This window comes from Epinephelus lanceolatus, chromosome 4, assembly GCF_041903045.1.
Source record: "Epinephelus lanceolatus isolate andai-2023 chromosome 4, ASM4190304v1, whole genome shotgun sequence".
Lineage (NCBI taxonomy): Eukaryota > Metazoa > Chordata > Actinopteri > Perciformes > Serranidae > Epinephelus > Epinephelus lanceolatus.
Window position 1 is genome coordinate 41067633 of NC_135737.1, and position 18708 is coordinate 41086340.

The 18708-nt window shown below is 43.4% G+C and overlaps 1 protein-coding gene across 2 annotated transcripts in view; it reads right to left on the bottom strand.

The window, feature by feature from the left end:
- dpf1 (double PHD fingers 1) overlaps positions 1-18708 on the bottom strand; it is a 52936-nt gene that overhangs the window by 9913 nt on the left and 24315 nt on the right. The window lies entirely within an intron of this gene.

Sequence of the window (18708 nt, forward strand, 5' to 3'; positions counted from 1 at the left end):
ATGATAAGCTGTACCTGCTACTGCAGAATTCAACAGGAGTGCACTGAGCAGAAAAAAAGCAAGGGGCTGTCATTTATACTGTGAGAATCTAACTGCATAGGACTTTACTGCTGGGCTGTGCACTTTCATAGGTGGTGCAATGATGAATTACAAGGTGGAGCGAGTGTATGAGCTCTAACCATCAATAAGAATGATTATCAAACGTACCTAAACTCGTTACCAGGATGTACACAAAGATTTTCAGTGCTACATATGTATTGTATGTAAGATAGGTGGAGAACTGAGTGGGTTGACTTCATCATGACTGTAGGCAAACATTGTCTGGTACCTGAAATTCACAATTTATCATTTCACCACAGATGGCTCCATCCATATAATTCTCACTAAACTCCTTTTCCAGAGATGATATGAGATCTTGCTGAAGTCAGCTTTTACAAATGATGAGTTTCACTACAGAAAAAAACATCTCCCTGCACGTCATTGGGCCGGTAGGCCTTTTTCAGGGCAAATATTTTGACATGTCACAGTCGGAACAACAGAGGTGTAAATAATCAAATTGATGAAGGCTGAATTCCATTTAGCTGCTATGATTTCCAGATCCTTGTATCCTGCATGCTTGCTCACTGTCACTCTCACTGGAGCAGCTGAATAGAGCAGAGCCATTGTTAGTGTTATTAATAACACCTGCGCTTTTTCGACTGTGACAAGTCAAAATGTCCACTGTAAGAAAGGCCTGTGTGCTGGTGCAACTCGTTCTCGTTCCAAGGTTGTCAATACCGCTGCTTGGTCACTGATTTCGGCGTCAGACACGCATCCTTTCATGGCTTTATGATACGCCATCAGGCAGTGTCAGTTAATGATGCCACTGGACAACAGTGTAATCTCAGGACCTGGCAAGTCCTTTTTGGGCCGGTGGGAGGGGTGGTGCATGGGCGCAAGAACACCGGACTTTCACCCAGGAGGCCGGTGTTCACTTCCTTTATGAATGTAAGTCTAAACCTAACCATATGCATTTGGTGCACAGTGAAATAAAGGTAAAAACCTCAGTGTTCTACTGAAGTTTATTTTGAAAAAGACTGTATGTATCTAACAAGCAGAAACTATACATTTCTTCTCTGAGTGATGATGATGTTAACATGTTGATGTACTGCAGGGATAAAGTAATTTGGGGTGTTTGGGGCTGTGTCTGAATTCATTACTTATTTACTAACAGTTTGCTCTATGCACTGTACCATTTTTCTGAGTGTCCAAACTCTTATTTCTTTGTTGTAAGAATGCTTCTTGGCAATAAATCTTATACCGCTGGAAAGCCTGTTTATTTCCCTTTTAAATGGTGCCACAATTGTAAGGTACATGCATTTGTGGGATGAGCAGCAGAGCTGAGTATGTGGGTTGCAGCCATGAAAAATTTGCCAAATCAGGCACCTGATTGTCAGCACCTGGGGGTACCAGAAGCTCAAAACAAGAGTCAATAGCAACAGCAAAAAAGCTGTTTGGCATTGGCAGAGAAGATTTGGCAAATTTTTCATGGGCACAACCCACATACTCAGCTCTGCTGCTCATCCCACAAACGCATGTTCCTTACAAATGTGGCACCATTTAAAAACGGAAATAGGGGAACTGAGTGTCTATTGATTGAGTGCAGGGAGTCATTTTGGACACAACCGACGTTGTTTACCATGTTCACCTTCTTAGTTTAGCATTTTAGCATGCTAACATTTGCTAATTAGCACCAAACAAAGTAGGCCTACAGCTTAGGCTGATGGGGCTGTCAATAGTTTTGCAGGTATTGGGTCAAAAACAAACAACATTTTTGACCTGATGATGGTTCTAATGAAAATTTAAGGCATCCCAAAAGTTGTTACAATTCATCCTGAGGGGGGATAATAATGTTTGCACCAAATTTCATGGCAATCCATCTAGTCGTTGTTGAGATGTTTCTGTCTGGACAAGTGGTGGACGGACTGACTGACGATTTCTAGAGTCACACCATCAGCATGGCTAAAGAGTAGAGCATTGAACCCAATGTCCTGTTCCACATGAATGAGGAACAGAATACAGTAGTTACAGAGCAGAATAATACTGCAAGAGTATACAGTATGTAAGTGTATTTACTTTTTTAAGAACAACACAGCCAGATGTTTACTGAGTCTAGCAGAAGGACGTATAAAGCTGCAGAGACATATGTGGTGTGCAGCCCTGGAGCCAATGCAAACACGTTTTTGTCTTCTTGTTCTGGTCAAATAAATTGCTTTTATCTTCGCTGCTTTTATTTGGGCTCACTGCTGCTGATTGGGCCTCACAATCCCTGGTGGAATAAACTAGACAGGCACACATGTGGATAGCCGCGCACACATTCAGGCTACATTTTATCTGTCTTCTGTGTGCTACAGCTAGGTGTGTGTGTGTGTGTGTGTGCATCTCTGTTTGCCTTTGTAGTCGTGCCTGTGTGCACATGTGAGCCTGTATGTATGTGTGTGCACGAGAGTGTGTGTATGCGTGCTTGGAGGCCCCAGAGAGTGAATCAGCAGGTCCTGACGCATGTGAGTGAGTCGGGGCTGCCCGCTGGCCTGCCTGCATGGAGGAAAAAACTCCATCAATGATTAAACGCCTGCGGCCATGTTTCAGAAACTGCCTGCAACCACAGACACGCCATCGCCAGCAAAGGGGAGGGAGGGAGGGGAGGAGGGGTGAGGACAGTGATAGAGAGGGAGAATAAAGAGGAGTGAGCTAATGAGCAAAAATAAAACAGATATAAGCCAGGTTGGGGAAAAAACGATAGCTTGAAGAAAGAAAGATGGCACAAGTCAGGTGCTTCTTTTTTCTTTCCTCCTAACCCTCTTGTTAGTTCTACCTCTCCTCCTTTTCCTCTCTGTCTTTAAATCCTTACCTCCTTCAGCCACCCTCCTCCTCTCCTCTCCTTTTCTTTTCTTACCTCCATATCTCCCTCCTTTACCTGACCCTCCTTCCCTCTCCCTCTCCTCTCTCTCTCCCTCTCTCCCTCCCTCCCCTCCGCTCCTCTTCCAATTACCAGGAGGAGTATGAGCAGAACCGCACACTTCACAGCTTTCAAGTGTTGGAGAGAGATCCTCCTGGGAATTATCCAGCTAGAGATGAATCCTCAAATGCTCCTCACCCCCCCAACACCTACCCTTCCCCATCCTTCCTCCTTCTCTGCTTATAATTTCTCTCTCTCCCCCTATCTCATTTTCTCTCCCTTCCTCCGCCATGCTGCTCCTTCGTTACCTTGCCTTGTTATTCTGCTCTCTGAACTGCCTCTCGCCTCTCCTGTCTCTCCTTCCACTTAAAGCAAAATAATTGTATATTCTTATATTTCTTACTTTATTTTATCTTGTTTCATGCCTTATTTATGTATTCAGAGATTTGATGAAGCTCGTCTTTTAAAAATATGACTACAATACAAAGTTTCGCTTGTCAAAATGAGATTACTCTTGTCTTTTTGTGTGTAAGAAAAAAAACTAAATGAAGGAGAATGGAGAAACAATGATTCAAAATCCTAGAACTGAAATCATTTTCTACACGTCGCTCCTTCAGATTATATATCCTCATAGCTTGATGTGATACTAGAGCCTGGTCTCACTCCTACGTTGTCGAAATCCAGCGCTTAGGCAGTGAGTTGACGCGTCAGAAACATACGAAATAAGGCGTCCTTTAACGCTGGCATGATACACGGCTGGTCCGACAAACACGGACTTTCACCTGAGACAGCGGTGTTCACGTCCCGTAAGATTCTAAAGCCAAACCCTGTTCTTTTTCCTAAACTCAAGGAAAAAAAAAATGTCAATTTGCAGTGTTGTACAGACGTAGTACTTATATTTGAAAGCAAACGTTAAACTTCCTGTGAAAACAGAAGTGTATTTTGAAAGAAGACAATGCATGTAACAGGCAGAACTTGACTCGGTATCCCAGAACGTCAACAACCAACGCACCCAGGGTACCTTTCACGTTGTATGTGGACGTGGAAAGCACGTCAACATGTGTCGCGGTTGGAGTGAGACTGTGGTGGATAATAAACTCTTTGCAACGATTCCACTTAGCACTATGTCACTGTGATGTGAAAACCAGGTACGTCCAAAACATCAGCTTTTCATGAGCGTAGAAATACAGCCTTGTTTTCATCTTTGTTTTAATGCATTTTTTCAGATAATAAAATGGGTTTTAATGGTTTATTTAGCTTTGATAAATAGGACAATGTTCTCAACCCACAAAGGGTCTTTTGATCTCTTGTCTGAAAAATTTAAAATCATTAAAGTGGAAATAGAAATTTTTCTCTTTGGCTTATCCTCATGAAGTAAATGTTGATTGCACAATGTAGTGGCTATAGAATAATGACACCATCAGTGTTTTGATCGGCCTCACTTTCACTATGCAGTTCAGTCCGCCACCAGGGATGATCACCTGCGAATACGGAGGTTCATCATTTTACTGCTGTGCAAGACAACAACATAACAAAATCACAATGTCCATGTCTGTGCACACAGTATTGTTTATGTCAAGGGTTCCCAACTGGTGGGTCCCAGAGTCCATTCTGTTGGACCACAAGTGACTTGCAAACATTTCAAGTTTGTAAAAAATACAATTAATTTTGAAGAACAGTGATTTTTTACTGCACGGTGCAGTAAGCGGCCTGCTAGGTTCAACGACAGTATCAGGAATGTTGTTGTTCAGCTGTGCATCGGAGTGAATAAGGATACACCAGATTTTTTTTGCCTTGCTGCGATGCTACCCTCAATCTTAGCTCATCCGTCCTGTTGAAAACGGCTTGTATGATAGCGAGAAGGATGCTTAGAAGTAGTAATTAGTCTCCTCATTTCCCACCGCTTCTGCTTCCACTGCTGTCCTCCTCCAGGGATCGTAGCCCAAACTGATCCTGGTGGTTGCATTTAGTGTCAATTCTTAGGAGATGATCGCAGATGTAGACTTTGTATAACTCAACTTTACAGTTCAATACAAGCATTAGAAAAATGACACAAACAGTAATTAAGAGGAGCCACTGCGTCCATGCCGGCCTCCACATTGTCCACGGATTGTCTTTGCAACAGCGGCACCAGCAATAACACCATTTGTAAGTGCTATGAGGAGAAAAGTTGAAAAGACGTCTGTTTTCATGTTAAATTTAGAGATACATGTTTGCCTTTTTTTTTTAATTAGACATCAACAGTTTCTCTATTTATGTTGCAAAAACATATCTATTGAAATTAGACTTTTCATATTGAGTCCAAAGTTGTGGGTGGTTTTCAAAAGAAGACTAACACTTGGACTGCGCTGGAAATGAGTGCAATTATCTTAACCCTGTGAAAGAATAATTTTATTTAAAGATTATTTGACTAATGATGACCTGGTAAGATATCTCACAGTGTGGAATGAAGAAAAGCGAGCAAGATATAAAGAGCAAAACTTTAAGAAAGTGCAGGACCAAAAGTCGTGACCTGATGACTGTATCCTCATCTGGCATTCTCCCCCATTTTCTTCCTTCAGTATCTCCCTTACTGTCTACCTTCCAACTTCCCCACCTCCTCCTCTTCCTCTCTCCCCTCCTTCTCCCTCCCCAGACTTTGACCTGGAATCAATACCACAGCCTGACTCTGGCTGGTCGATAATCTCATCCTCTGGCCGGCCGCAGTGGAAGCCTCATCAACTTAGTGCCTCCATCCGAAAGGAATTACCTCTGCCACCGCACACGTGCAAACAAATCAGCCTACCTGTTGACTTTTCTCACTTTCTCTTCCACTGCACTTTTTATATTTTCTCCTCTTTTTCCCCCATGTTGTTTCTAATTTTTCTGTCTCTCGGTTTGCTCCGTGTTTGACAGCATGTTTAAGAATATCAACCATCAGCATGACATTTGCTTGGACTAACTGAAGAGATTCAATGTGCGTGTTTAAACTACTACTCCTATTTTCTGTTGCGTGGATACCCATAAAGGTAAGCTCAGCCACTGACAAAGAAAAACAAGTTGCCGTGGCTACCATTATCACAAAAACACAAAACTTGATTAATCAAGGCTGAGTTTCAGACGGGGATTAACAAGCGACGGTTGAGTGTGAGCGTTTTCACTTTCAGAGTGTATCTGTTCTTCACAATTACCGAAGGCAACAAACACTCCAGCACTGCAGTCGTAGCCAGGAGGAAGGGGCGAGGATGAGGAGGAGGTGCAAAGGTGGAGGAAGGAGAGGATCGGGAGGAGGCAGGGAAGGATTTGAAGAAGGAACGAGGCAAAAGGGGAAAAGAGAAAAACAGAGGCAAGGAGAGAAAGAGGAGGAAGCACAAAGAGGAGAGAAGGAAGGGAGGTGAAAAAAGTGGCTCCTGTTGTATCGGAGCAGCGGTGTGTGAAAACACACACTCTGCACTCCTGTCGCCTCGCTGCTTAATGAGGAGAGCCTCTCAGGAGTAGCGCACATACGCAAAAACACAATGAGAGGACACACACACAAAGATGAAAACACCCACAATCACACACATACAGTAGAGAGCGCACACACACACACATACATATACTCAAAGATTTACAACCAAGCCTTAGCATAATAACTTTTGCCGTCCAGTTTCAGTCCCATCCCCCACTTGCTCTCTTTAACGTGATAAATGAGAGTCCCTGTAACCCTCGTCCAGCCACACACATACACACACACACATACACACACACACATGCATACACACATAATTACAGTCACAGAAATCGCATGTATTTAACGAGAAACAAAAGGACATATTAAGAGCACATACATGTACATTCACAGAGACACAAAAGCCCAAATGCTCAAGGAGACATCTTCAGGTTTTTTTCTATGCAGACAAAGAGGCAGAGATGCAGTCAGATGGAAACCGTCAGTCACAGATGAAAAGTCACCGGCTTCCTTTCTCTCTCCCTCTCTCTCACTCCATCTTCCTCCTCTCACTCTTACTCTTTCTGCCATCCTCTTCCTCTTTGCACTTTCATGCGTTCTCATTATTGCTGCTGCTCTCTCTGCCTCTGATTCGATCTCTTCTCTGCGCTTCATTGTGCTTCATCTTTTCCCTCTCCTTTCCTTATTTGGTCTCTATCTATTTTTTTCCCCTCTTCCCTCTGCTTTACTCTCAAAGAGGAAATTGGAACTCTTTCCTCCAATCCATCTGTTGTCACACTAATGCCTGCACCAGTGCTATGCTCTGTTTTTCCTCTGCTTTTCCCCCATTTCTGCTCCCTTTCCATCCCTGCACCCTCCAAACCTACCCCACCCCTCACCCTTATACACACACACACAAGTACTACTTTCACTCATGTCCAGTCAGCAGGTTGCGTAACTCCCAGTGCATTGTGGGTCTGGATGCATGCATTTGCCTGTGTGTGTGTGTGTGTGTGTGTGTGTGTGTGTGTGCAATGTGAGCTTGTGTGCAGAGATGACATTGCAAAGTAAAGAGGACAGAGGCAGTTTTGGTGCATAATAAAACTTGATCTATGGCTGCTTTGTAATCACACTGACCCGCAGATACAGAGACACACACACTCATACACACACATAGTACACCAGGCTCTGCGGTCTGCAGATATGTGCACATTTAGTGAATAGACACACATGCCAATATATCAACCCCGCGCACACAGACACACCAACTCCCCCATAAATCATGCATTTAAAGAAATCGCACATAGACACAAATACACCCAGTGCATGTGTGCGCATACTTTGTGCACACACTTAAAAAGAGCCACTTAGCCACTGCAGGCTTGTGTCCCTGACGATGAAGAGTTAAAATGCAAATAATTAATCCTATTTTGTTCCAGGGAGAGAACCGGCTGGGAATGTGACTGTGAAATCCTGTTTGAATTGTGCCCAACCTCACATGGTCCACTATACTGTGTGTCAGCCCCATACTGTCACGTGTCAAAAATGACCAGCTGGCCTAAAGCAAAAAAAAAAAAAAAGAGCATACAAAGGAGAAATTTACAAAAAAAAGGGCATTTAAAGTGAAAATTTGCATCTCATCATTTGTGGCATTTTGGCACTGAAATATGGAGTTTGAGTTTCTGTAGGTGGTGCAGTTTCCTTTGTGTGTTCAGTCATGGTGGCTATCGCTGATTGTGCTAACTACTAATCAGCATTTTACTCCAAACAAACCAGAATTGTAAAAGGCATATTTATGCACCACAGGATTTTCCCCAAGAATGGCACCGTAATGTGACAGAGTTTAGACGAGAATATGGAAAAGTTTTATGGTATAAATCACTATTGCATTACGTCAGTTCACATACGAACATTTATAAGACAGCAGAAATTATTTATGAACACGGCATCTATGAAACTGTTGCATTGTTGGTTTCTATTTCCTCTTCTCCTCGCTGTGATTTACAGTAACAGCTAGGCTACAGTCAGTCACAGGCAGTAAAACAGACAACAAGCAGACAGACAGAGATGGATGGTGGGTGAGAGTGGATTTGTAGTGGGGTGGGGTGTTTTGTGGTGGTGTGGGAGCTTATCCAAACATGGCCAAGACAACTGAATAACACAAAACAACCAGCCGGCAAGCCACAGCACCACATGTTAAGACAGAATACCAAATGAAGCAGACTCCAATATTACCCTGCCTTCACCATTCCAACTGTCTGGGGGACTCTATATGATGAATCATGAAGAGATTTTTTTTTTTTGTATAACTCTCTGCTTCTCGCTCTGCTTCTGTCTTTGTCTGTTTTCTCTCTCTCCTCCTATTCTTTATGTTATTCTTAATGAACTCCTCTGTGCCCCCTCCGCTCCCTCTCTCTGCCATACTTCAACTTCTTCCATTCTTCTTCTTCTTCTCTTTTCTGTCTCCTCTCTATTCTGCTCTCTCCATCCCTCTCCTTTCCTACCTTCCTTCTCCCTCTATCTCTCTCTCTTTTCAATGTACATAACAGTGTACTCTTTAGGAGGGAGCCCTGGCGGTATCTATGGCAACCGGATTGCTAGGCAACAGCCGATTCTCCCTTCCTTTCCTGCGCCGTGCAGCAGCGGCAACAATCAACCAATCAAAAGCTGAGGAGGAATGCCGGCGTACGTGAAAAGTTCAGAAGACATCCAGAAAAGCAGTGCATGCTCTCTGTTTCCACATGTGAAGTCCTAACATGGAGAAATATGAAATGAATGAACATAAAGTCAATATGTCTTTGCACTGGAATACAGGAAATTAAAATTGACAGTGTGTTATTACACAGAATAGGCCAGAAAAATGGAATTAGATTAAAAAAAACCTTTTGAATCTGAATGTGAAACCTGTTGTTGCTGTGCACATGCACACACAGACACATAATAGGCACACATATGCTGAATAACGTGCAATTACACACCACTGGAGTCCATTGCAAATAAGTTTAAAAGTCGCCTCATTAAACACAGGCATTTTTGGTACTCTCTACTTCAATTTTTGGTCTTTGTTATCACATTTGAGAGGAAAAATGAGGCAAAAAATCAAAAGAAAGAGAAGGAGAGTTTGAATTTTTAGAAAAGTCCACTTTTCCTTTAGAAATGACAGTCAGAATTTGGAGGTTTGGAAAGTTTTGGTGGCAAACAGCATTAGATACAGAGACTTAACAGCTTACAAGACCCAGTGAACTGACAAAGTGTAGTCCCAGTAGAGAAACACATCTGTATCTGCCCAGCGACACTGCTATAAATGGCAATGTAATAGCTAAAGCAATAAACACGAGCGCTGGAATCTTACCATACTTCAAATCAAGAGAAAGACAAATACGTAGAGGGAGAGGGAGAGAGAGAGAAAAAAAAACAGAGGCAGTGGTGCACATATGGAGTGACAATAGACTGAGTGGGGAGTGGCCATTTTAGGTTCCTAGCGTTGTTTTATATTGATGTTGGTTGATCAAAATTCGTCCTTCACTACTCTGTCTGCAGACAGCGGGAGGAGGACAGGGAGGCCATTTTGAGACACAAGGCAAAAAACTGGAGAGAGGGAGAAAAAAAAAGCCCACAACAACCAACAATGGTGAGTAGGAACAGAGGGACGCTGACCTTCAAAGGGCTCAATTACACGTCACACACATACACACGCTCAAAGTTGGGCACGATTGCCCATACAGTGCACTCACATGGCTAGGTGACACACATCAGACACACAAATACCAAAAAAAAAATGCATGTGTGTGTGTTGTGTGCATTTTTTAAACACACGCACATTCAGACACACACTCAGAGCGTCCCCGCTGCTCCACACCGTAGGACCGTCTGTCCGTCCAGATAAAGTGGCCTCTGAATCTCAGTTTTGATTTGAGAAGGGGGGATTTAATGACAACTATCCTCCCCCCTCCTCATCCTCCCTCCCCCTTCCTCGCTGCCTCCCTGTCTTTCTCTCATTCATTCACAGTTGCTTTTTCTCTCAGTTTGTGTCCGTCTCGCAATCTATTTATCTTATTCCTGCGATTCTGCTCTACTTTCTTCTCTCTTTCTCATTTACCTCTTTCTCTCCGTACCCACAAAACCAATTTTCAGGTGGACACTGCAGGGCCGACCTCTAAAGTAAACATCCCCCTTATTCATCCACTTCTCCTCCTCCTCCTCCTCCTCTTCGTCTTCGTCTTCCCCCACCCCTCCCACCATCACATCAATGCCAAAGGAGCCCCCTCCCCACCCCACATCCAACTCTCCCTTCCTCCTTCCCTTCTTCCCTCTCCACCTCCAACCTTCTGTTTGGTGGAAAGGAAGTAGACTAAGAGTAAAAAAAAAAAAAAACATGGTATGTGGCGCAGTCATGAATTTTAATGGCACTGCTCATTTTAAGTAAATAGTACATCATCTGGGATCCAGATATAAGGGGAGGTTCAGTAGTGGTGGTTGATTCCGGTGGTGATGATCAGTGGGAGTGTAGATGCAAAACAAAGAAATGAATTAAAAAGGGAGCCCAAAGTTGGATGATGGATGAAGCAAAGCAGAGGAGAAGAGAATGGAAAATGAGAAGCAGGGAGGGATGAGAGAGGAGGGTTAAGTGAGGATGCAGAGCAAAAGGGAGACGAGGGAAGTGGTGAAGGATGGACGAAGAGAAAGAGAAAGGGAAGGAAAATCTCATCTCACCTGGTGGAATAATCTCTCATTTATCACACTGATGGAAAAACAAGGGGAGAACCTGGAGCTGGATCAGGTTCAGAAAAGACAGAGCTTCATAGTTTTCGTGATAAGTTTCAGCTCACACTCGTGTCATGGATGCAGCATGCATGTACAAGCTATAGCGTCTAGACGGCTTTTTGAGCCAGAATATAGCATGAATTATGCATGCAGGGTTGCTCTCATTCGGGTGAGCAGTGTTAATATTATTACATATGTGGCAATATACCGAAGGGTGGAGGGTGGTGGAAATTGGGGAAAGCTATAATGCCGCACACACATTAATTCATGGACACTCACACGTATGAACACACTCGCAGAGCCTTGCAAATGCATGTGCACTTGTGCATGTGGACACACACATACACACCAAGCCAAAAGGCTAAGCTTCCTTTTTCATTTCAGCAGAGAAGATTGCATTTTCTGAGGCTGTGTGTGCGCGTGTGCGTGTGTGTGTGTGTGTGTGTGTGTGTGTGTGATTACTGACTGTTTGGGAGGGAGTGATGGGGGATATTAAACGATTCAAATGCTGTCTCTCTTGCTCTCCTCCACTGGAGAGACCTAAGACTGCAGCATGGCCACACACACACACACACACACACACACAAATACTGGGCCAGTCTGTTCTGTCAGACAGGCCAATTTAAAAACACACACTGCCAATTAACCAAGAGGCAGCATAGTTTCAGTGTGGACATTGTTGTAGTGCAGCATACACAGATAATGTGGATATATATGTTTTGTGTGTTTATCTGCCTTCTGTTCTGAACAAATTGCTTGTTTTAAGCACGAGAGGAACAAAGAAAGTGGATGAATCGTCTGTGCGCCCCTTTCAAATGTCCACAGCTATTTCTCTTGTTTTTTTGAGTGTGAATAACTGTAGCCATTTGGCTAACGATTAGTGGCCAAAACACAATCTCCCGCAGGATAAATGCATACTATTGTCCTTAAAATAAGTGCCCGAAAACAAACAAAGCACACAGACAGAAGATAACACTGAACAAAAACCACACACTGATAGAAAACCGGCCCTGAGGGTGAAAATAAATAGCCACAAGAAACAAAGACGGCAAACAGTTGGTTAGTGTGGAAGCTGCAGCTGACAGGAGGGGAGGTTTGAGGTCTGAATCATGACCTGTTCATAGAAACCTAAATATTTGCTTTGCTTGTTGTTTGCTGGCATTTATTGCTTTCTTATGGTGCCCATGATACATTTAGCAGAACCTTTGTAGCCTTACACTAAGTGCAATCTTGGGATGTCGACCCACAGTACTCCTAACTTTACTGTAAATGACTATTCAATGCTTTTGATGCGCAGGTGATTTTGTGTTCTCAGACCTGGATCCTTCCCGGTGTCACAGTCTGAGCCTTTGTCTGTCCTCTTCAGCCACATCCCCACTTCCTCAGTGACTGTTAACCAGATGCCTTTGGACGTTTTCACCAAACTTCTTCATTCACCTGCTCACCTGTTCTCACTTCCCCTATTTGTCTCTCACTATTTACACTGGTCCACTTCTTTTGTTTGCTGGTTCATCATCATTGTTGTTACCTTCTTGCCTGTTAGCTGTCCGCCATTTGGACTCTCTGCTTGGTTGCAACACATTCTCTCTCCAACCTCATCAACTATCCATGTTTGGTCACGGACTCTCCATGTCCACAAACAACGTGCAAGGTACCCTGGGTGCTTTGGTTGTTGACATTCTGGGACGCCGTGTCGAGTTCCGCCTGATACATGCATTGTCTTCTTTCAAAATACACTTCTGTTTTCACAGCAAATTTACCGTTTACATACAGTGTCTTTCAAAATAAATGCATTAAGTCAGTACAACAACGCAAATATATGTTTTTTTTTTCTTCAACAACAAATGCACATCATTGGGTTTAGGAAAAAAGTACAGGGGTGGCTTTATAATCTTACAAGATGCGAACACCGCTCTCTCGGGTGCAAGTCAGTGTTTGTTGGACCCATCCCGCATGTCCCACTAGGTCTTTCGCTGCTTTAAGTTTTGTTCTTGTCCCACTGCGTTTCCCCCTGACACCACCGGCCGCTGTTAAACTATAACAGTGATCGGCCACATATCATGCCGCCGTTAAAGGACAGCTTTTTTCGTCTTTGTCTGACGCTGCAAGTCATTGCCCAAGCACCGCATTTTGAAGACTGTGGAGTGAGACCGGGTTGGCTTGTAAAGCCTGGCCCACACTAGAAGAAAAACTAGAAGAAAACTTTGTTTTTCTTGCATGCCTCCACAGAAAACAGCAAACACATTGATTTATTGATTGATTGGGGACCATGTTTAACAAATAAATTACAAGTAAATTCTGGGTTGAATCCCATTTGATGAGTTCAAAAGCCCTCTGAAACCTACAGGAGTGCTGGCAATTCTTGAGGTTCCTCCCATATAACAGGATATTGGAATGTAAATATTGAGCATGTATAATATTTGCGATTTAAAATTGTTGCAGCCAGGATGGTTGATGTAAAGAACACTCTTAGCATACTCCACACCACAGGTGAACCTGGCAAGATGATCTTAAGAACCATCAAAAAAATCAGACTCTGCTGATGATTGTCGGAAATGGGGAATCAGGCCCAAAATCGCATGTTGTGTGGGCTCGGTCTAAGCCATTTTAATAAATCACAGAATTCATCCTGCTGCTTCCTCTGTTTCCTCTGTTTTTGGGTCCTTCCCCTGTTGCCTGCACTCTCCATCGTGACACCAGGCTTTGCACTCGGCCCCTTTACAGCTTCAGGAAGTCTGCCAAAACTCAATAACTCTTACTTCCTGCAGTTCATCTTGTTAAATATAAGCCAAAAAGTCCTATAGGGAATGATGCGACCAATATTCAGTGGGAGTAAATGTCCCTGAGCCAGATGTACATGAGCCATTTTTCATGATGGGCATTACAGCTTGTCCAACACAGGTGTAAGTAATAACATTTACAGTGGCCACATTCCATTAAATCGTTCCATGCTGTGCCAAGACATGGTTGATATATATTGGTTTATTGGAGCACCTTACATGGAATGGAGCCATCATCGGTGAAGGAAGGACAACTTACAAATGTTTCACTTTTATAAAATGAGAACTTTTCAGATAGTGCTCTTCCTTGATAGGGCGATGGCACTCTTCATGCACCTTGTGGAGCCTCCAAACTTCACTACCAGAGAATGCTGACATTGGATGATTCTGCAAAACTCAGTGACATTGCAAATGCGTTCTACAATAGCTGCAAAGATTTTCTGAAGAGGCTCGCCTATCTAGCGGACATCTTCTCAGCTCTGAATGAACTCAATCTAAGTCTGCAGGGAGTCAGTGTAACTGTGTTCAACACACAAGACAGGATTGAGGCCATGATAAAGAAGCTACGGTTCTGGGCGAGTTGTGTGAGTGGGAACACACACCTGTGTTTCCCTGCGCTTCACGAGTTCTTGGGGGAAAATGACGTGGACCTGGGTGAGCATGTGAAAAGTCTCATAATTGAACAGCTCAACCAACTCGCCGAGCAGCTACGGAAACACTTCCCACCTATGGACACATCTCACGCTTGGATTCGCAATCCATTTGAAGTTTCCCTGCCCGTCCCACAGCTGTCATTTCACGAGCAGGAACAGCTGATCGAGCTGTCATCTGATGGAGCACTGCAGTTGCAGTTCAAACGAAAGCCACTTGTGGATTTTTGGACCGAGTCACTGACATCATACACAGTCCTGGCAAAGCAAGCCTTGAGAGTTTTGATGCCCTTCGCCACAACTTATCTCTGCGAGGCTGGTTTCTCTGCTATGGCAGCAGTTAAGACTAAATATCGGCAAAGACTGGATGCTGTTGAGAAGGATTTGAGGCTTAAACTGTCTTCCATTGCGCCAAACTTCGGAGAGCTTTGTGCCAAGATGCAAGCCCACCCGTCACATTAATATGGGTAAGTATTTGTCCAAATGATATTGATATTATTGCTACAAATATAGGCCTACTGGGATTACTCACACATCCTCCTCCCCATCTCCCACCCGGGTCCATGTCATTGGTTCGACAGCCCATTGGTTCAACATCCCATTAGTCCGACTGTCCACGGTAGTGAACGGCTCGCCGCGGGCGTATGGTGCGTCGCAACCGGCTTGAGGCAGAGCAGGCTCATGGCTTATGTGTTTGTCACTTTCCTTTTCATTTTAACCCACACCATGATCTTTTCCTGACCTAAACCGTTGTGCCTAAACCGAACCAGACCTTAACCACAGGGCATCATGATGATTTCGGAATGGACTTCGGAACAATGAGTTTAATATGGTCGGAACAATGGGATGTCTAACCAATGGGCTGTGGAACTAATGGGCAGTTCCCTCCCACCCCCCCTCCCTCTCTCTTTCGCTGCAGGCTGAGCGACTTTTGCGCTGCACTTGAAAAGTTCCAGATGGATCCTCTTTTAATTTATTTTATGTTTCTGAGCCTATGCTCTTTGTTACTTATGTTGTGGATCGTGTGTAATTTTATTGTCACACTTGAAAAGTTTCAGATTGATCCTCGTTTTTATTTATTTTATCTGTTTCTGAGCCTATGCTCTTTAATGTTGTGTATCGTTTGTAACTTCATTGCAATTTAATTCAATGTACTGTCATTCTAATTTCCATAACCGTTGTGTTATGAAGATGTTGATGTTAGCTCCACGGTCATTTAATATTGCTGTAATTTTTCTTTCACGCGGCTGAAATATAACATTTATGTCAAAATCGTGCTTTCTGTTACTGAGCCTGTGTCTGTCACTCATCCTCTTAAAAGTGGAAGCTTGTGCGTAACTTTGTTGCATTATATTGAAACTTTGTTGATGTTGTTATTGTCATGCGTGTGGTTATTTGCGCATGATTAAACACGAGTCTTTATATGGCGATAAAACAAAGCTTTGTTGCGTTTTTTTTTTTCCTTCTTCTTTTTGAAGGGGGGATTGGGGGTGCGTCAACCCAGTTGGGATGTAGAAGGGGGTGCGCTGCAAAAAAAGTTTGGGAACCGCTGGTCTAGATCAAAGCGGTGGACCACCCAACAACTCAACGTAGCTGTTATAGAGCCATGCTGCTACTGTACCATGGCTACAAAGACTTGTTTTCTAACTCTATTAATCTACGATATGCTGCTAAAGGAAAAACATCTCTGCCCCTGTCTTTTAGCATCTACATATATACCCAGTCTGGCAAGAAGTGCTGGAAGCATTAACGAGCACTACCATGGGTCTTCATTATCACCCCATGATATTCTGGACCAGTGCATTAATGGATAGTCATTAAGCTATTGATAGCTGCAGCCATACTGTGTGCTGTAAATTGAAAGCTACATACAGTAGAAGCTGAGATATAAATGTAGAGCTAGATGGCAGTTTACCAGAGCGTATGACTGGTGTTTGTTCACTGACAGTTATTTAGAGCTGATGAGCGTTGATTGAAGAGCAGTTTGTTCCCTCATTGAGATGATGTATCTTTGCAGCAACTGCTGAAACTGTCTGAAGTGTTACATTAACTCAGATAGGTGATGACGGACTGAGAATGCAAAGGTGAACACCATTCCAGTCCAGTTCCTCTGAAAGCAATGCTGATCATTTTGCTGTAATTTGAGGTCAGTATTTTATTACACTGAATGCTTGTCCTTTTACTAGTATGTTAATAGTGATCTTTTTTTTCACATTATCCAGACTAATGTCTATATGATTTGCTGTGCTTGTCGGCAGCTGATTCTGCATTCCAACTGACTGTCAGACCTTGAACACAAGAGGTCTGACAATGAATTTAGCCCTGAGCTACAGAAGCCCGGAAAGTGAAAGGTTAAATATTACATCATTAAAAAATCAAAAAAGGTAAAAAATTACCCTTTGGGCTGAGTTAGCCTTGGGGCAAACATGCAAATGTTGAGGTGTCATGTGCAACCCCCATTACTCTTAGAGTCCCATATTTAGGCTATCAGCATGCTGAGCTGTGACAATCATGTCTCAAATCAGATACTTGTACATATACATGCTGTTTTAAGGGTGCAAGTGTCCCTGAGAAATCTGGCACAATGCAGTGCACTATGAGTCAGTGTATGGTGCACTAACAATGGTCAAAAAGTCAAGTGTGGAGCATTGGACACTTCTCACCCTCAGTGGTCACCATGTTACCTATGTAGTGGAAGGGACGGGTCTGTAAACACATTTCAAACTTGTGAAATGGCGGCCAAGGAGAAGACTACCACAATGAACAACGAAACATTGTACAAATGTAAGTTCTACATATGTGGCTTAGGAGTAGAGGGTGTCATTCACTAATTGTAAGATCAGCGGTTCGATCCACAGCTCCTTCAGTCCTTATGTTGAAGTACCCTTGGGCAAGATAATGAACCCTAAATGATGTCATCAGCATGTGTGTGAATGTTTAAGCTGATAAGCAGGTGGCACCTTGTGTGGTAGTCTCGCTCACCAGACCTTTCTCAAGAAAAGAAAGGTCTGGCTGGGCTGACTCTCACTTTAAGATTGGAGAAAATCTTGCGTGCTTGTATTTCTTTCAACCAATCACAATCGTTCTGGGCGGTGCCACAGCAACGGTGCGCTTGCAAAAATATTGCCGGGGGGAAACAGGTTTTGGTGTAACACACCCACAAAAATATCGCCTACAGGACGCGAACCATGGCAGAAAAATGGCTACATCCCCATAAGACCAAACACCGCAAAAGTTAGTAAAGGACGTGTTGAAAACAGTTGAAAACTGCTACACAACCGGAGGTGGTAGGGCGGGACTTCAGCGGGTGGCTCGTCCCGCCCAATGAGAGGCTGATCTATGCAGCGAACTTCCGCCCGCTCAGACTACTTGTGTGATAACCTTGGCCGCCAGTGTTTTTGAGTGCGCTATTGAAGTGCAGGCCAATTTATTATTTTCATGTGTATTTTTCCCTACCACTACACTGTTGTCGGATAAAAGCCATCCACTGTATCCCCAAGAATAAGAATGGATATGTGGCAGTAATTGACGGAAGGGGAGGGGTGTTTTTTTTTTTTTTTAGGTCCGTGAACACAGCCCAGGCGTAACTCTTCATGAGTTCTTTTCCTTCAGCAGCAGTGTGTGGAGTTTGAGTCGTGGGGTGGATAACTGATCAGTCAATCTGATCAGAGCTGGTTAGATCAGTGGGTGAGAGGAGCAAATGCTGCAGAGGCGAGTGAAAGCAAACTTTGAGACCCAATGCAATGAATGGTTAAGTTTCACTTCTGTGTCTAGAGTGTACTTTGTGCTGTGAGAGAGTTCTGCAATGAATTAACGAATGGTGTATATATTTATTCCAACAGCGCACCTAATGAATGGTCCAGCTCCAAAAATACAAAATGAATACATGGCGGCAAATGTTGTTATCATGGCGGGCTGCAACAAATAAATGAATGCGTGGGAAACCCTGCCATCAGTTTGTTTATTGGGTTAGTTCTGTGACAATCAGGTACTGCGATACAATAACGATAATGTGAATGCTAACATTAGCTGGCTAAATGTGGCTAGCTAACAGCAGAACATTTTACCATTTGGCACATTCACATCACGTGTATTGTGACGAAGTTACATTGTTGTGTTTAGGCATGTTTAATTGCAATTCCCCAAGCAGAAGAAGAAAAGCTGCCA